This window comes from Peromyscus eremicus, chromosome 6 (genome assembly GCF_949786415.1).
Source record: "Peromyscus eremicus chromosome 6, PerEre_H2_v1, whole genome shotgun sequence".
In the NCBI taxonomy this organism is placed as follows: Eukaryota; Metazoa; Chordata; class Mammalia; order Rodentia; family Cricetidae; genus Peromyscus; species Peromyscus eremicus.
In genome coordinates, this window is record NC_081421.1 from 14852527 (window position 1) to 14872844 (window position 20318).

Here is a 20318-nt window from a genome sequence, read left to right on the forward strand (position 1 = left end):
AGAGTGGCCCTGCCCTGGTTTTCAGTATTACCTGCTTTGAGTCAAATGTTGCAGATAGTGAGTCTTTTTTAAGAATTTGTACTAAAATGTTTTTATCGCATGACTTAATATGCAAAGTTTCTTTAGAAAGCATTTTGTGATTGCTACAATAATGAAGTTGTCTCTTGAGTACTTTTATGTTGTTTATACCCCATCATTAATGAAGAAAAGGTATACTTTTAAGAAATAAATGTTCAGGAATTTTTCTTTGTGTTTCCATAGGTTCGAATTGAACAAGTAATACTTGCTGAACCTGGGGCAGTTTTATTGTATAAAATCTCTAACCTTCTCAAGTTTTACCACCATACAGTCAGGTAACTGAAGAGTAAATGTGCTGCATGCCCTGGAGTGTTTCTCTGTTGTCAGAATACACTCCGGTTTCTACTGTGTGTGTCATGTGAGACCTTGCATGTTCAGTGTACCTGTATGCCTTGGGGCCTGCATTCTTCTCCCTTCCTTTTCCATGCATGACCACACACACACACACACACACACACACACACACACACACACACACACAGATAGATACATACATACACAGACACACACGTACACACAGAAACAGACAGATACACATACACACACAGAGACACACAGAGATAGACACACACACACAGATAGACACACAGAATCACACACACAGACACACACATTACACACACATTCAACGTACATAACGAAATAGGTCTACAAAGTAAGCCTTGCAGCTTTAGTAAATGAGATCCATGACAACCAGAGCCACTGCGTATAGGTAGACTAGGACATAATGAGTGAACTGTGTCATCTGGGCACCAATGTCCTCGATTCTTTATTGGCATTTAGTTTTGCTTGAATGATAACATAGACATAGCTTCATCTTCTCTCCAGAAAAGTAAGTTTATAACATTGGAAATCATGTGTCTTACCTAAATATATTAAAATTAAAATCCCTTTCGGTATATCAGTGAGGAAAACAAGTGTACGTACTTATCTCCTTGCAATAAAGTAAGAAATCTCTTGGATGGATCTAATAATCTATTTAATAGAAAATTGAATATCAACAAATAAGCTAATATAATCAATTATTTCAAAATAGGTGAGTTTCATAATTAGTCTAAATACACTGTTATTTAAAGCAGCTGTATGAAGTTGAGTAACTAGTTTGTAGATAAGATGTTGATAGGATATGTTAGTTTTAATGAAAAGAACTCAGTATTATGCAACCTAATTATCAAATCAGTAAGAGCTATTGATTGTCTTTTTTAGAATTAAAGCCAGACTTGGCTGTGTAATCAAGATGCTTGTCTGTTGTGCATTTCACAGGTATCATTTCTGACTCACAGCCTTGCTAAAATATGTTATGAAGTATTGGAAGTATGGTACAGGTTGACTGAACCTTACCCAGAATGCTTGGGACCAGAATTGTGGACTAGTTATAAAAGCCTTTAGCAATCCAACATCACTCATCAAAATACCCAGATCTTGAGTGCTCTGAAATCTGAAGCTTTCTAAACAATGCTGTACATGGTTTCACATTTCAGATTCTCATACTACGGATGCTCAAACTTAGTTTGTTTCTTTGCCTTTTTAATCTCCTTACTCAAATGAAAAGAAAACTGACATTTTTATGAAACTATACTGATTATTTTTAGTGAATAGATCACACACACACACACACACACACATTCCTATTTATATCTGTTTTTGTTTTTGTTACAAGGTCAATCAATCTCCTAGTATCTCCCTTCCTTTCACCCCATGGTGTATGTATACGTGTGTGTGTGTGTGTGTGTGTGTGTGTGTGTGTGTGTGTGTGTGTCATAGGCCATTCTGCATGAGGAGCCTAGAGGAGAATGGCAGGTGACTTCCTCTGTCACTGTCTGCCTTATTCCCTTGAGGACCTGCAGCTTGCCTTTTAGGCTGGTCACAGGGCGCCTTGGGCTCCCAGTGCTGGGGTCACAGGCACATGCAGCCGTGCATGGCTTTTATGTGGGTGCTATGGATTCCTACTCAGCCCCTCAAGCTTGAAAACAAGCAGTCTTACTCATTGTGCCTCTCTCCAGCCTCCATATCTAGATCTCTTTAAAGCACTGTGCTCAGTGAGCTGAATTGTGTTAGCTTTTGTTTTGCGATCTGAAATGAAATATTGTTTGCTTTAGTGGCAGCTACTCTACTGATGACAATTGAAGAAATGCACTTGCTAAGCAAAAAAATATTCTTCAACAGTTTGAGTCTCCATGCGAGTAAACTGATGGACAAGGTGAGTGTGCTCTGCATCCCGGAGCTGCAGCATTGAATGGGCGGCTTTCATGTTTTGACTTCAGTGATTTTTTTCCCCCTTCAAATTCATGTTAGGGAAGCTTAGTGTACCTCAGGTTAGAGTTCATATTTGCATAACTATATCCTAATTGGAGAAAAATCTCAAGGTGAGTTTCACTATCTTGTTTTCTAAATATTTCATTTTTAAACATTTTTCAATACAGAGTTTTCCAAATATGTGTAACTAAGAGGAGCTTAATCCTCTTAAGTGAGAGCCAGTGTGACACTGTGAAACCGGAAACTCTTACAAGATGTTTTTCAAACAGTTTCATTGTTTCACCTTCCCATGATGCAGCTTTGTCTTCTGTGTCATAGACATGAACGTTTATGACCGTGAGTAGAAAACTCCATGGAGTACACACAAACAACAAAACCTGAGAGACCTGTATGACCTAGCGTTGTAAGTCAAGCAGAGTTCTGTAGCAGGAATAATTGTTCTTTGTCAGCTTCAGGGTTCTGTTGCTAGATGCTTCTATGGAGGTAACTCTTGTATCCTCCATCCCATATTGATCCTTTTTTATCAGAAGATGGCCATTATTTTTAGAGATACTTATCTTACTGGTGTTTTGTCTTACAGTGGGGCTATGCTAGCTTTCATTTGGCTGTTTGCAAAGTCTCTATTTTATGTCCTTTCCTTTGAACTTGTTAGAAGATAACATGCAGTTTGATTGTGGTTTTGTAAAAAGTTGATTCGTTCCTCAAGCTTTTGCCTTTTGATTAGTATGTATAACCATTTACCTCTGGCTGACCTCCTGAGTGTGGAATCTGTGTAGTTTGCTCTGTTTTATGTGTGTCTGAGTCTTCATCCCCCTATCTCTCCATGACTCCTGTGCTTCCTTCCTCCTATACAGTTCTGTTCTTTCTTGTGCTGGTATTAGCACAGACAGCAATGCGCTACATCGTGTGTCCACCAACATAATTTATAATTTTTTCTTCATGAAATTGTCTTTTCATTCATGAGGAGGAGAAGAAAATACAAACAAGAACTACTAAAAAAAGTTTTTGTCTTGGTCGTATCCTTTTCTCCTGCTTTCTCAAGACTACTTTTCCCAGAAATAGAATTCTTGGCTGACGTTTTACTTCTTCCAACCCTTAAGTATATGACATCTAGTACATTCTGGTGACACATTGGTTGCTAATCTTAACGAGTTACAGAAAGTTGTGAGCCACCATGTGGGCACTGGGCATTGAATCAAGGTGCTGTGGGAAGAGTGGCCTGTTTTCCTCACCACTGAGCCATCTCCCCAGGCCCTCTCTTTTGAGTTATGCTGTCTCCATGGGGACCACTGCAGATTTATGTTGAGATTTAGTCACCTGCTTGACCATTTAGTTCAGTATTCATCTTCCATTGTTTCTTCAAATACCTCTTGCTCCTTGTTCTCTGTTATTTGGACTTCGCATTATGCTGAGGTTGGTGATGGGTTTTCATGGAGTTCTGTTCATTTTCATTTCACTCCATTTCTTTCTGCTCCACAGACCAGGTAGTTGCAGTGACCACTTTTTGTGCCTGCTCCCATCTGTTGCTGACCCCTGTAGTGAAGTTTCCATTGCAGCTGCAGTGTTCACCTGGAGCGTTTGGTTGTGTCTGCTGTGGTCACTGTCTCCATCCTCTGCCTTGGTTGTCCTGGACCATGTTTTCTCCTTTGCTCTTGTTGACATTACCTTCATCAAAGAAAGTATTTCCACAGGTCGCTCTGCCACTCCTACTGATGTCAATTACTCATTATCTTCTGTGTATGAAAAGTTCTTAAATAAATCGTGACATTTAAGTTTTCTCGTTTTCTATCTGACACAAGGCTGTAGTTTCTTACAAAGACTTCTAATTGCCAAATTTTGTTCCATTTCCAGTATTTTTCTGTTAAAGTTGAAAGTACTCTGATTATCTTTTTAAAGTTTTATAGGCAGAATCTCATACTTGCATAAGTTCTTTTTTGAATGAAAAGAACTAAGAGCAAAAAGAAAGTTCACAGGGTCCCTCTGGTGGTGCTTCCAAGCAGCAGTGACATGTTAGGCCTAGCTTCCACTTCCTGAGGGAACTGGGTTCTGGTCAGGAGCTGATACAGGACTCCATTCAGTTCCCTAGAATCCCTCTGATGCTCTGAGAACTTAGCCTTCCAAGGTCACACAGTGACTTAAGGGGTAGATCCAGGATTTAAACTTACTGGTCAAAATTTTAGTGGTACTTATTTTCTGTGAACCACTTCTCCAAGTGCATAGCCTCTGGGTCAATCTGGAGTTCTCCAGGGGCCCGTGATAGAGAACGGAGTCAAGAGCTCCAACCTGACCCTGAGCCCCGAGAGTGGATGATGCTTCTCAGTGATAGATACCGCTGCTGTAGGCATTTCTTTACTCTTACAATTTGGGATACAAACAAAATAAAACCAGGTTTATTCAATATGTAACAAATGTAATTATGTAATTCAAGTAAACACCAACTTTTCTCATAAATTCTTGAGCTTTAATGTAGAAAGTTTTAATAACTCTGGGGTAGGCTGGTAAAACCTTGTCTTTCTGAGCAGCGTACTTCAAAATTAACTGTCAATAGATTGTGAGTTTTTAATATACTAGACATGTGATAGGTTACATTAGTTTTTTTATCATGGGCCCTCTGTGTGTTTGAACTTCTGAAGAAAACATGGGCGGCAAGTAAACTGTTGTTTTGTCCAGGTTGAGCTCCCACCACCTGACCTTGGACCCAGTTCTGCCCTGAATCAGACACTCACTCTGCTGCGGGAGGTTCTGGCCTCACACGATTCTTCAGTTGTGCCCTTGGACGCTCGGCAGGCTGACTTCGTGCAGGTAGTTTGTAGATGCATTGCTTGTAGATGATGGCTTGCTCCTCCTCTATTACACACTTGTCAGAGGTTGGCGTATGTGACCATAGACATTGACAGTCCCTAATTGTTTTTTCTTCAATAGTAAGTCAGTTCTTCATTTTAAAGGGTAATTCAGTGATGCCCATTTTTATGCTATCTAGTTTTGTTATTAAATCTTTCCTTCATGTACTCATAACTGGCTGTCTTCTAGTTCGTTTGGCATTAATTCTGAAAGGCTATAAACCCAGGACCATGTCCTGACTAAGAAATAAGAATTCATTTCCTTTTCATTTACAGGTTTTGTCATGTGTCTTGGATCCTCTCCTCCAAATGTGTACGGTTTCAGCCAGCAATTGAGGCACGGCTGACATGGCCACGTTCATGGTCAACTCACTGTACATGATGAAGACAACACTGGCTCTGTTTGAATTCACGGACAGGCGCCTGGAAATGCTTCAGTTTCAGGTAGTTTGCTAGAAAGTGGCGTCTTGGTGATTTTGTTTTTTCAACGTGATAGCTTTAAGTTACTAGTTTTTGGACAAATGTTGGTGGCCTAACTTCATGAATTCCTTAAGGCAGTTTGTCTGAAGGATGTACACACACACACACACACACACACACACACACACACACAATTTTGGTTTTCAGCTTTAAAGAAGCTAGAATGTGAAATGGTTAAGGAACTTGATCAGATCATAGTGTGGGATGGTGTGAGGAAGCTCTGATTCATTTGAGTGTTCATTGCTGTGTGCAGATGTCGTGTTATGTAGTATATTGTAGTATATTGTAGTATATGTAATATATTGTAGTATATCACAGGCCGTGTAGCTGGTATAGTTTGTGTTACAGAGGCCAGACACACTTTATCTGTGTGTAAAGCAGTATTAGGCAGAACGCTATGGTTTAACAGTCACTGTTCTCCTAAGCCAGCTAGTGTCTCTTAGAAGTCTGTATGATGGCTAAGTCAAAGCCATTCATAAGTCTGTATGATGGCTAAGTCAAAGCCATTCATAAGTCTGCATGATGGCTAAGTCAAAACCATTCATAAGGTACCTAACTGGAGACCCACAGAGGTTTCCTAGTGAGACTTACTCAGGGTCCCAGAACCTGAGCTTGCTTCACCCAGCAGGGCTGCATAAGGGGATGATTTGACCATGGGCGTGGTTACCAGGTGTTTGCACTTGGCTGTGCGGTGTGCTTTGATCTAGAGAGGGGGAGGTCTTTTGCCCCACCCCTTGGCATTGTTATAAAAAGCCCTTTTGAATAAACAGAAAAGGCCATTGGGTATTGACCCAGGTCTTCTTGCAGCTATCCTGTGTTTCTGTCTTTCTCCTCTCCAGTATCTTTCTATCTAAAAGTGTCTTACCCATCTCTCCTCCTCACAAGAACCCAGGAAAAGGTGGAGCAGGCCTCCCACACCTAGTCCTCGGGTTCTGGTACTGCCGTATACTGGTAGATGCAGTGTTCAAGGGAACAGGGCTGAAGCAAAGGCCTCAGTGTCAACTGGAAGTGGGTACGGTGAAATTCGATTTGTTGCCTTATATTTTTTTGAGCCGCGGCTTTTGATACATCCAAGTTTTCTAGTTTCTAATTCATTTAAAAACATTTGAGAATGGCCATAATCATAAAGTCTTAATAATTTTGGAGTTTATTGTAAAAAGGCACAGCCCTGAACCTCTCCGATTCATCTACCTGGATGTCATTTGTCTTGGAATTTGTATTGGTAGCTCTAAATGCTTCTATTATATGCCCCTTGGAGAGGCTTGTTTTCTTTTTAATAAGTTTTTAGGTTAGCCCACAAATAATGGGTTTCATGATAGCATCTTCATAAGTACATGTTACACTGTGGTCTTCCTTCCCTTCCTCCATTGCCCCCCCTACGCCCTCTCCAGTTAGCTTCGATCCCCCTCAGTCCCTCCTGCTTATTTCATGTCTTACTGCTCTGTCTGTGTCCCACCTTCCTCACGACTGCATCCTCCTGCCTCATGATCTCCTCAGCTTTCATGATCTCCACACATAGACTCTCAGACACAGTTTATGTCGATGGGCTGATGTAGGGTTCTGGGTGCCCAGGCATCATCTCAGTTAGCTTTCCCCAGCATTGCAGGTAACAGCAGGGAGGTCTCCGGCTCCGGTCTGGAGCAGCCTCTCCACCTAGAAGCCTGTAAGGATATTCCTTTGGGTTCAGGTATTTCCCCAGAATGTTTGGGGGTCTCTCTTTTCCTGTTATTTCCATCTTAGATGTTTGAGAGCCATTTCAGTTTGAAGAGTCAAACCTTTCATTTACTCATTTTTTTTTTTTTTAACCATTTCTCTCTGTTTTACTGTCTTATAGTCTGGAGATCTTTTGTTTCATTTTCTGTCATGGATCTGTTCTCCAGTTTATTCTCTCTCTTTTACCTGTTTCTTTGATACTTTCTCTGTCTTCTGTTTTTCCTCCAGGTGACTAATGTGGTTGTTGGCATTAACTAGTTTCTTTTCACTTTCATTAAATGCTTATATTTGAACAAATTAATTTTATTTATTAATATTTTGTTTTCAGTAAATCCAAGAAGTAAGATTTTTTTTTTTTTTTTTTTTTTTTTGAGACAGGGTTTCTCTGTGTAGCTTTGCGCCTTTCCTGGGACTCACTTGGTAGTCCAGGCTGGCCTCGAACTCACAGAGATCCGCCTGGCTCTGCCTCCCGAGTGCTGGGATTAAAGGCGTGCGCCACCACCCAAATTTTTAATTGTACTTCCTTGGGTATTTTCATTAAAAAGAAGAATGTAGTAGGCTTCTTTGTGTTAGGAGTACAGGTATTGGAGTCACTTGAACTAGGCAGGTTCTCATGTGCTGACAGAAATGAGAGCTGGCGGGGGCTCTGTGTCATTGGCAAATAAATGGGTAAAACTGGGGCCACTTGGTTGTGTGGAAGGGAAAGGGGGACCTGGCAAATGGGAAGAGCAACTTCTTTTGGGGGTACTTTCCTTCAGGCACCCCATTCCTCAACTGCAGCTCCAATTCCCACCAGGGTTCTTCAGACATTGAGCTGTCCAGGGAATGTAGGGAAGGCTCAGAATGTAGCCTTCAAGCCCATAGTAATTTTATTTTACATGGTTGTTGTGACTTTTGTTTGAGTTCTGCTTTTGAAATAGCTGAGAAGCAACCCATATTCCCTAGTGAGGGAGGCTAGCTCACTCTTATGCCCCCAGGATGCTCTTGAGCAGGGAGAAAGGAGGAATTTATAGATAGAAGGATAGAGACAGACAGAAAACACAGGATAGCCTCGGGAGGGCCTGGGTCTCAACCCACCAGCCCCGTCTGTCTCTACTAAAGGGCTTTTAAAGGAATACCAAGGGGTGGAGCAAAAGACCTCTCCCAGCACAGCCAAGTGCAGACCATCCCAGACACCTGATGGTCTTGCATGTGGTCCAGCCGTCCCCTAATGCAGCCCTGCTGTGTAAAGCAAGCTCAGATCTCACTAGGAAACCTTTGTGGGCTCCCACACCTTAGCTAGTGGCCAGTCCTGGAATCCTCTTTAGTTGTAACTTTTTAAGTAAGAGGATTTCTCTCAGAGGGAAGAAAAGTCTGTTGTGGAGGCTGCCTTGGGTCCCATAATCTGGGCCACACCAAGACAAGGCCATGATGAGGTTCCAGCATGCTCTGCTTTTACTGCTGCCACTGTTGGTTCTCTTCTGAGATGCTTTTCCTGCTGCATTTTATTTTAGATTGAAGCCCATTTGGACACTCTTATAAATGAGCAAGCCTCTTACGTTTTGACTCGTGTTGGCTTGAGCTACATTTACAATACTGTACAGCAGCATAAACCTGAACAGGTGAGCACCACCTGCCCTGGCAAAGGGCAGCTCGGGGGTGGCTTCTGGAGACAGACTCTAGATTTTCATCTTGGCTGTCTATGTTCACGTCCTCTGCTGAGACAGGGCTAATCATAGTGTCTGCCATAGGGTCAGGAGAGTGCCTGAAAATGCAAATAATTCTCGGTTAGAAGTAATGAAAATATCTGAGAAATTAGTATCACAAGATATAAATAAACAAATGAGTATTATAAAGGGTACAAGATGTTCACACTGATGACTTTCTAAAGTCCCATTTCATTTTCAGCCAAATAAATAGATTGTTGCACAGGTAATACTATCCTCCATCTAATTGAGCAGATCAGTAAAGGGAAATGTTCTGGGCTAAAATGATCTTACAGAATCCCAATAGTAATAGGTCCTAGAGAGGCGGGAAACCTAACACAAAGTAAGATTAGAAGATTGCCCAAGTTCAGAAAATCATGTAGCTGCTTCCAAAGAAAAGTGTTTTCTGTGTACTGCAGTGAGAGTAGGGCCATAAATGAGGAGCAGCTGGAAATCCTCCTGAAGAAAGAGAGCAGGCATTGTATGAGCCAGGGGGTCAAGGTCACGATGGAGGAACCCACAGAGACATCTGACCTGAGCTCCTGGGAACACATGGACTCTGACCAACAGTTAGGGAGCCTCCATGGGACCAACCTAGGCCCTCTGCATGTGTGACAGTTGTGTAGCTTAGTCTGTTTGTAAGGCTCCTAGCAGTGAAATCAGGACTTGTCCCTGGTGCCGAGCTGGCTTTTGAGAACCTGTTCCCAATGCTGGATCACCTTGCCCAGTCTTTATACAGGGGGAGGAGCTCGGTCCTACCCCTTTCTGAATGGAGACAGGAGGAGTGGAAGGGGAGGGGGGGTAGATAGAAGTGGGAGGGGGTGGAGAGAGGAGGGGGAAACTGGTCAGTATGTAAAATAAAGGGGGAAAATGTTAATTAAAAAAATGGGGAGCAAACCAAAAAGTAATCTGCCTTAAAAAGCAAGGAATTCACAGCCTTTGCCCTTCTGTGTTGCTGTAGCTAACTGACGGGGAACCAGTTCCTCACAGTTCTGTTCCCTAAACCACTGTGGCCTCCACACCTCACCAGCATCCTCCAAGTGCTGTGTCACCTGATTTTCTTGTATGTGCAGTGGTATTCCCTTATTGATAAATTTGTGGTTTTGCTCCTCATTTATGGCCCTACGCTTACTGCAGTTGAGAGAAAACATGCTGCTTTGGAAGCAGGTACATGATTTCCTGAACGTGGGCAGTCTTCTAATAGACCATTTTCATAACTTTTTATAGGGCTCTTTAGCCAGTTTGCCCAGCCTGGACTCTGTGGCACTGAAGGCAGCAATGGTGAGTGAATGATGAAGCCTTTCAAGTTGGATTTCCTGAGGCGCTGCTGGCCACGGTGTTCTGTGGTGATGTGATGTCCTGGGTGACAGTTTGTCTCTTGATGGGCCCTGTAGCTCCTGTGCGTCCACTCCTCTTATCAGCTCTGACCAGGATTTACCATTTGTTGTAATCTTCCGTCAGACCTCGCTCAAGTCACCAGTAGAGCAGTGTAGGATTTCTTCATTTTCAGAGTTTGGTTCCTAATCTGATATGAAGTTAGGCTGTGAATTAGACTTTTGTTGTCATGATTCCTGGTTTAAACTTGGGATTTTTTTTTTCTGAGATGCTAACTGATCCTGGATTCCTGTTTTAGAATAGTGTATTACTCTTCAGCATGAGATTCACAAAACCTTTAGTTTATACTTTCTTTTCAAGTGAACAGCTTCAGTTGTAACAGTAGTAGAATGCTTTCCTGGCATGCACGCAGTCCTGTGTTCAGTCCCCAGCACTGTACAACGTGTACAAACACACATTCACATGTATACTAGACACAGTCACACACATGAACACACACATATTCATATGTAACCTCATTGATACACATTCACATAGACACATGCATACTTAAGCACATTCATACTGACACGTTCACACTCATACATACACTCACAATCATATGCACTCAAACATTTACAGTCTCATGCATGTACTGATACACACATGTGCACTCATACACATAAAGACTCAAATTCATGCATTCAGTCATTGACACACTTATACATTTGTGTATACTTCCAAACACACATACATACACTCATGCACACAGCAATCCACACCCATACACAACACACACACAAAACTTACTCCTTCCTTTCAGTATGAGCACTACTTTGGTAGCATGCTCTTCTGTACTGCTTGTTCTGTGCATGTATCACAGATATGCATATATGTTCGGTGCGTTTCTCCCCATGGCATGACTTGTAAGTCACATAGCCCTGTCAGTTATAAGATGACCCCTCTGCAAGTTTCACAGCAGGACTGTTGCTATAACTGATTCATCTAGGAATCAGCTTCCAGAGCCTGGAGGCCGGCCTACTGCAGTTATCTTCTGTCCTGAGCTCTTCAGATAACAAAATGAATGGACTCTGATGAATAATTCTGAGAGTGGAGATGCCCTACATATTACTGCCTTAGTTTCTTTTCCCATAGCTATGATAGGATACTCTGACAAAATCAAGGGAAGGGGGTTTGTTTTAACTCACAATGTTAAAGGTCCCGTCTGTCTTGATGGGGATTTGAAGCGCTGGCCACTGCAGTCCATAGTCAGAAGAGAACAGTGAATGCCTACACGTCCCGCTCCCTCTCTGCTCTTCGTGTCGTCCTACCCATGAAATGGTACTGCGCTGACTCAGTGTGGGTCTTCTCACAATTAACCCAATTAAGAGCATTTCTAACAGGCATGGCCACAGCCCAACCTAATTAGATAGTCCATCATTGCGACTCCTGGCCAGGTGATTCCAGGTCCTGACACATAGACAATTGAAATTGACCATCAGGACCCAAAGTAATGAAAGTCTTGTAAAAATAACAGCCATGCAGAAGAAACAGCAGAACTGGCAGTGTTGCTACTAAGACAGTCCAGAGTTCAGAGTCCTAAGTGAGATGGATGGGTTCATTACATCATGGTAAAAGACCCCACGTAGAAGTAACAGTCGTAGCATATACACCGAGTGAAAACTGTACTGGCAAACTGGAATTTCAGAGAAAATTTCATGTTTATAATTTCTAATGACAGTGAATGAATTTCAGATTCACTTAAAAAGGCCCAAGTTTCTTAGAAAGTTAGTTTTAAGGTTGGGGTTGACTCGGTCAGTAAAGTGCTTGTTACGTAAGCATAAGAGCCTGAGTTTGGTTCCCGGAACCCACTTGAAAGCCAAGTGTGGTGGTGCATGCCTGTAACCCCAGTGCTGGGAGGAGGAGGAGGAGGGAGAGCCAGGAGGATCCTTGGGGCTCACTAGCCAGTCTCGCCCATTTGGCAAATTCCAGGCTATTAGAGACATTGTCTTGGAGGGGAAAAAAAAAGATGAATGGTACCTGAAGAGCAATGCCCAAAGTTGTCCTCTGTCCTCTTGTACGCAGGCGCCCACAAACACATGTGCACACAATAACATACACACACACAAAATGAAAGTGACATGTAAACTCTGACTAACCACTATGCCTTGCCAACCTTTCCAAACCTAGGTCCAAGTAAGTTAATACAGACAGTTTTAGGGTGTTTCAGTTATAATGTTTTAGGAAATGCTCATTTGAACACAAGTCCCTAGACAGTTGTAATGGGGGGCTCTCTGAAGTTTTAGCCCTCCCCCACAGTGGCTGTTTGATAGTTCTTAGCCAGTCCGTACATTGCATGTCCCTTTCTTCTCTCAGGCTCAGTTTGACCGCTACCTCTCAGCCCCAGACCACCTGCTGATGCCGCAGCTGAACTTCCTACTCAGCGCCACAGTGAAGTAAGTGTCTGCTCTGAAGGAGGTGGGAGAGATTCATAACTTTGTAAACATCAGATATTTTTCTTAAAAATAAGTGATTTCTAAGACTGAGACATTTGCTTTTGAAGAGCAATAGTTTTCGGTGTTTTTCCTGCCTTAGAACCATCAAGGAATTAACCTTGGCGATACTTATTCCTTATCTGTATTTTCCTCCAAAATCTCTCGTTAATATATAGCTTATTTTGCTAGTGATTGGAGTTACGTAGACATGATGCCAAATTCCTTTTTATTCTAAGCGAGTCAAGGCAATGTTGATAATATGGATTATGACACACATTCTTTGCAGTATGGATGACTCTTTCATGGACTACTTTGCTTCTTACTGGTTTTCTGTAGATCTAAAACTATGAAATATTATAGATGTCTCCTTGATTTAGAATGGGGATACATCCATCCTGGTAAACTCATCTTAAGTTAAAGTTCAGTTAATGGACCTGAACATCATAGTTCAAAGCTGAATGCACATGGGCCCACACTAGCGTGGCTGCCAGGGCACATGGGTCCACACTACTGTGATGCCAGGGCATGGCTCTCTACTCAACATCAGAGCATACAAGGAAGCATCTTACCAACCTGGGAAAAGTTCAAAGTTCAAATGTTGCCATATTGAGTTTTCTACTGAGTGTGTGTGCTTTCTTAGCATGACCAAGTGAAAAATTGTATGTCAAGCCGTCATGTTCATTGCTAGTGTGTTCAAGACAAGGAAACTACTTTTTAGACCCATCTCATACCCTAAGACACTGTAATAGTACAGTTACAAGTAGCAAGTTATTCTATTATAACTTGGCATCCTTGGTTTTAAGAAAAACACAAAAATTTCTCTACAGGTAGGAGATTAGGCAATAATAAATCTACATCTTTTTCTTTCTATTCTACCAGGTAAGAATTAAGTACTTTCATTGTACCAGACTAGTGGTTAGGGGTTAAACCATATATCATTTATGAAAGTGAGTCTGAAATGTCACTTAAATTAAGAGCAACATTTTTATTAAGAATGTAGAAAATAGCTCCTGAACTTGAAGAAAACACTACAAATTCCTCAAAAGATGCAGTGTCAAAGTCAGCATATTGCTGGTCTGTTTTCTGAAGCTGGAGCTCCAGAAATAGGTAAGCAAGGCAGCCAGGGTTACAGCAGTGAGCAGACAAGGTGACTAATGAGCAGACAGAGTGGCCAGGGCTACAGCAGTGAGCAGACAAGGTGACTAATGAGCAGACAAAGTGGCCAGGGCTACAGCAGTGAGCAGACAAGGTGGCTAATGAGCAGACAGAGTGGCCAGGGCTACAGCAGTGAGCAGACAAGGTGGCTAATGAGCAGACAGAGTGGCCAGGGCTACAGCAGTGAGCAGACAAGGTGGCTAATGAGCAGACAGAGTGGCCAGGGCTACAGCAGTGAGCAGACAAGGTGGCTAATGAGCAGACAGAGTGGCCAGGGCTACAGCAGTGAGCAGACAAGGTGACTAATGAGCAGACAGAGTGGCCAGGGCTACAGCAGTGAGCAGACAAGGTGACTTGGTTTGACATGAGGAAAAGCTCGATATGCACCAGAATTGTAATGGGAAGCCTCCTTCTCACACCTGCCCTGTCCCGTTAGTGCTCTGTTCTGAGTTAGTGGGAAGCCTCCTTCTCACACCTGCCCTGTCCTGTTAGTGCTCTGTTCTGAGCTGTGATTGTCCCTAGGCTCTGAGTCCACTCAGATGTGCACAGTGCTCCACTCTCATTTTTTTATCTTAAGGTTTGGCTTTCAAAGGAGATTTTTTTTGATTGGATATTCAGTGTTAAAGGAAAATATTGAGCAGATTTAAGGGACCAAGAAGTAAAGCTGTCTAGAAAGTGGAGAAATAGAAAAATTAAGTGGTTTCAGGGAATTTTTCCTTTTACCCTTTGGATAAATTAGAAAGCCGCTGTTCTTTTCGATGCCAGACTCCAGTGGTCACCTCATGCACCATAGAAGCCGCAGTTATGACTATGTCAGTGTCAGAATGGGTTCCATAAGTAGCTTAACAAGTGGAGGGAGTGTACATGTTTCCAAATGAGCACACAGGAAAGTGTATATGATTGAAGGACTATTTTTTTAGGGTCAATTTCTTTCTTACATTTTTTCTTATATTTATTAAAAGTAAAAGCTTGGACTCAGTGAAAAAATTGTTTTCTTTTTGATTTGAAGGAAGTGGGACCTGTTTTTCTTATAACTAGCACTTGTGTTCATTATCTGTCTAAACAAATAACCTGTATAAACAAAACTAAAACAAGTTTTTAATTGAGAAAAGGAAAAGAAACATGAGTGAAAGAATACCTTCTGGAAACCTATAAGCTGGAAAGCAGCTTTAGCCTGGACAACGTTCTAGAGAACTCAGAAAGCCCAGACCTTCAAAGTAAGTTACAGGTGGGTTGATGGAGTCCTGCAGTCAGGGCTGCCTGAAACTCTCATTAAATGCCACGCTCATCTTAACCTCGGCTGACTAGTTAGAACTCAGTACTCTGAAGGACGACTGCAAGTGTCACACTTAAAGACATGCATCCGGAGTTGGAGGAACACCCAGGACTGCTTAGGAGCAGGAAAGTGTGAACCCAAAGGAGAAAAAAGACCCATTAATAGAAACAGACCCAGAGACAGTGCTTATAGAATTAGCAGGTATTGGAAATGTGTACAGGGATTCAAGGAAAGCATCAATATACTGAGAGAATAAGGAAAGAAATGTTACCAACTGAGAGTGCAGCCCTTACACTTAAAGGTACAGTATGTAAAATGAAGCATTCATCCTTCCTAAAGGAAAGACTAGCCAGACTAAAGAGGGAAGGAGGCACATGGGAGGTGGCATTAAGAGGCCCCCCACCTCTCTCTCCCATACACACATATATGTGTATACATTCAGTTATACATGAGAGGAGTGTCATGTTATTGGAACAAAAAAATTAATGCAAGAACTTTCTCCAGATGTGATGCAAAATGTGAATCCACATACCCAATAAGCTACAGAAACCCGAACAGAGACATTGAACAAGGGTGTTCCGTCGTCAGATCATCAAAAGCCGGTTATAAATAGAATCATCTTAGAGCAGCCAACGGGAAGAGTTAGTGTTCATAGGAGCTGACTTTGTGTTGGAAACAATACAGCTAGAAGACAATGGGGTGTCATTTTTAGCATGCTGAACTAAAGTGGTAGAGAGCTTACTTACAGTGCTTGCAACCCTGGGTTCAATTCCTAGCCCCAGTAAACCAAAAAACAAAACAAAACAAAAACCTTGAAAGCTTAGCAAAATTAATACATCTTATCATCTGCATAAACACCAGCATACTGCACTATAAGAGATAATAAATTCTTCAGAATGAAGAAAAAGGATATTGAGGAACATAACCTCAGAGTAATGAAGACTGAAAGTGAGTGAGTGGACCATTTAAGGGAGCATTTAGAACAGTGGTTCTCAACCTTCCTAATGCTGTGACCTTTTAATTCAGTTCCTCATGCTCTGGTGACCCCCAACCATAAAATTATTTCCTGGCTACTTCTTAACTGTAATTTTGCTCCTGTAATAAATTATAATGTAAATGTCTGTGTTTTCCAGTGGGCTTAGGCGACCCCTGTGAGGGTTGTTTGTCCCCAAAGAGGTTGTGACCCATGGTTGAGAACCACTGATGTAGAGGGAAATAGAAGTGTAGTGTTGTGCTGATGTAGGCTACTGAATTATCCATGGGGTGTGCAGTACTGTGAGGGTAGACAGGAGACCTACAGCACCCTCTGAAGCAAACAAGGAAAGAAGGAGACAAATGCAAATGAAACAGGAAGAGACATACGAGAAGACAACAGGAAGTCCAGCCTGGTGGAAGACAGTGCGCGCCAGAGGAAAGGCAGGAAGGAATCCCTCCGAGCGAATGAAAAAGCGTAGCCTGGTGCCTGCTGTCTATAATACATCCACCCTGCGTGCAGAGGACAGTTGACAATCAAAAGGCTGATGGAAGCCAGGCCATGGCAGCACTCATCACAATAACCTGAAATAGCTGTGTCAACAAGTGCACTTAGACCAGGCGCTAGCATGAGAAGCAGACACCAGTGATGATAGGGTCGGTTCATAAAGGGTGCTGGTGCACGTGGCTGACAGCAAACCGGAAGAGCATGAGGTACAGTCTGGAGGACATTTGTTAACACTTACGGAGCCATGAGTGGTGACACAGGCCAGGCTAGCCAGATCTCTGCAGGCTTCAGGCTAGCCTGGTCTAAATAACAAGTTCCAGACCAGCCAGAGATGCATAAGAGACCCTCTCTCAAAACACACAACAAAACCAACAACACAAAAGCTATACACACCAACACTCGTATGATTCCTCAATTTCTTGTCTTCACAGCTCTTCACTGTTGAAGCCTTTCTCCCGGTGTGCATTTAATTACACCTCACGGAAGCTCACTTTAGTGATCGCAGAACCTGAACATGGAAAGAAGCTATTTTTAGGAACAGTAGATTTCTGGTAATGCTGAAGTTGGGCCAGGTTGTTAGGCAACGAGAATCTTAAGTGCTGATTAACAAGCTCCCTGATTCTCGAAGCAAGCGATTCATTTGGTAGCTTGGTGCTTTAAATAACTGCTTAAAATACAACCAATTTACATGAGCATATTTTAATGAGAATGATTTCTCTGCGTGTCCATAGTGATCTGTATTAAGAGTTTTGAAATTTTGATGTTTGTAACTGGGTAAACAGTATTTTATGTTCAGTTCAGCATTTTGAAGTACAGGGAACCAAATGGCACTGCCTTTGGGTAAAAATGTAAAGTGAAGACTCAGTCCCTCCGTTTTCTCATGGTAAGTTAGCTCCATAATTATCCTATTTGCTGTGTGACCCATGGTGTGCCCAGCTGCTCTCTAACTGTGAGACACGTTGGAGAGTTACTAGATTGATCTTTTGGTGTCATACTGACTGCCTCCCTGCCCCACAAAAGAGACTGGTGGAGGAGGTGACCCTTTACTTGACTCTACTCTTTGGAGCTTAAAAGGTCTCAAACTGTGTAGCTATGTTAAGCGGTAGAGTCTGGTGCTTAAAAAGGCAGTCCAAAGGTCATGATTTTCCTTGTACCATAGCACATTAGCCTGCTTAGACATAACTTGTTTTATTGGAGCCTTCCTTCTCAATACCTATAAATGGCCTGAGGCCACACCATCCTGGGTGTGTGTTGTCTGGTTTAGCAAAGTATTCTGTGACCAGCTTTACCATTAGGAGTTTCCGTGTTGACATGAATTAGGATTGTGACATATTCATTTTTATATCCACTCAAGAGCTGAGTTTTCTGATTTTTGAAAATTAGCTTGAATGGATTAGAATACCATTTAGTAAACTAATCCCAAGATTTCATGGTAGCAGAGACACCAGGTGGTTAGTGGTCTAACTTTATAAATGACCACACCTTTTATTAAAATAACATTTTCCTCCATTTTTATAATCTTTAAATATTGAGCATTTCATACATGCCTGTCTGGGTTTTTTTTTTTTTCCCTTCCCCAGCAGCCATCAATTGCCAGTAGTTCTTGGGAGTTTGCTTAGTGTGTTCCTCTGCTGTCCATGCTGGCTTGGCTGGCTTGACCTTGTACAGGACCTATGCATACAGTCCTTGCCACTATGAGTTCATAGGAGCAGCTAGCGACCCTGCTGTGTCTGGAGAACACTATCTCACTATGGACATCCAGTCCGTCTGCTGCTTAGAGTCTTCTTATCCTTATGAAAATCATACCACAGAAACCATTCTGAGTGTAGCTTTTCATCCATCAGCTGTGAACGTGGCTGTGATTCATCTAAGTGCAGGTAGGTGCATGCCCAGGCTAGAAGTAGTACTCCACAGCACTTCTGAGAGGCGCACCTGTAAGAGGACCCAAGCACACAGCCGGCCTTAGGTGATTTCCTGATCATTTTGGATTTAGCTACACACTCCCTCAAGCTGTTCCATTTTAGACACCAATAATTTGTCACTATAATGATTCTCATAATTTCAAACTATTTCATGATACTGCTAATTAGTGAAATAATGTGACACCAGGCAGGAAGAAAAACAGTATGGTACACAGACAGACAGATACTTACATGGTATACAGACCAGACTCTTATATAGGCATTCCAAGATAAAGGGTGAGCTTGCAGGGTAGTTTCTACTCGAAATAAAAAAGGAGGGATAATAGAGAGTTCAAAATACATAGAGGTAAAGTTGTTTGAGTACTACAGAAGTAACCACTAACATGCAATAGCCAACAGGTTTATATAGGGACTACATTTCCTCCATGTGCAGTGGTGTGTGTGTGTGTGTGTGTGTGTGTGTGTGTGTGTGTGTGTGTACGTACACTAAGATGAATATATCATTTTTAAAAGACAAGCTCATTAAAATGCTCTCATCTGTCAATTGAATAGTACAGTCTAAATGCTGAAGGTGGTCTACAAAGATTCATCTAATCAGTACTTTGTAGAGGACATATAAAAAAGTCAAGGTACCTGTAGTGAGCGACACACCTTAACTTGAGTTCCACCCTTCGGAATTCCTTCAGAGTATTGTTTTTCTCCACCACTCCATGTAGAATTCACCGGAAACATTTAGTGAGAGTGAGTGTGTGGACTTGGTGGTGACTCCACGTCCCACACTGTCCGAGTTCTTGTTTCTGAATGAGGGTTGGCCGTGGGCTCACTGCAGGGGCCCCACTTCTAGCGCTCCTGGCTGTGGCTGAGCTGGCAGGGAGAAGGAAACTCCTTTCTCCCCTCCTCTCTCTGGCCACTTCCAGGCTCTTGTGTTCACCCTCCACCTCCACTCTACCTTCCCCAGTGCATGCTCAGTTTTCCTTCCTTCCTTCCTTCCTTCCTTCCTTCCTTCCTTCCTTCCTTCCTTCCTTCCTTCCCTGTCTCAGCAGCTTCTCAAACTCCAGAGCAGCACGGGAAAGACCTGTGCTGTCACGTACCAACACTGCTTAGAATCTCCTTATCCTTAGGAAAATCATATCACAGAAACCATTCACGAGGTCTCTCGGCCTGGTTTTGTTTAGTTATCTGTGTTTCGGCTTTGTTCTGGTTTTCTCCTTTGAAGACCTTTAGTGGTTTTTCAGCTCTGTTGTTAATTATTGACATTTGTAAGCCAGTTTAGCTTAGAAACATAGCCTGAATTATAACTCAATTTCAATATTTTTTTATAATGACTTGAAAACAAAAATTAAATTACTACATAGGATTTTTTAGTATGCTACTTTTGCCAATTATTTAGCATTTTAAAAGTAATGTTTAATATACAGTCTTGTGCCTTACTCTGATTTGAAACCTTTTGTGTGGCAGCATAGTCCTTATTCTATATATTCTTTATGTTGTAATCAGATTGCAGCAAATTATGAAGTATGAAGTTTGGGTAATAAGTATTGTGTCCAGCCTAACATCCATCATCATCCCGCTCTGAGTGATGAGCTAGAAACTGTTTCTAAAGCTCACTTCTGTCTTGTTGCAT

The 20318-nt window shown here is 42.1% G+C and overlaps 1 long non-coding RNA gene and 1 pseudogene across 2 annotated transcripts; one reads left to right on the forward strand and one right to left on the reverse strand.

The window, feature by feature from the left end:
* Positions 1–20318, forward strand: part of LOC131912918 (conserved oligomeric Golgi complex subunit 6-like) — a 48714-nt pseudogene that overhangs the window by 25946 nt on the left and 2450 nt on the right.
* On the reverse strand, positions 8834–19184 carry LOC131912922 (uncharacterized). Of its 2 annotated transcripts, XR_009379748.1 has the most exons (3): positions 18926–19184; positions 17166–17280; positions 8834–9111 (listed from the first exon to the last, which is right to left on the reverse strand). It is a non-coding gene; the product is annotated as an uncharacterized LOC131912922 (long non-coding RNA). The 2 variants fall into 2 exon arrangements; XR_009379747.1 differs by lacking the exon at positions 18926–19184 and having other exon boundaries at positions 17166–17914.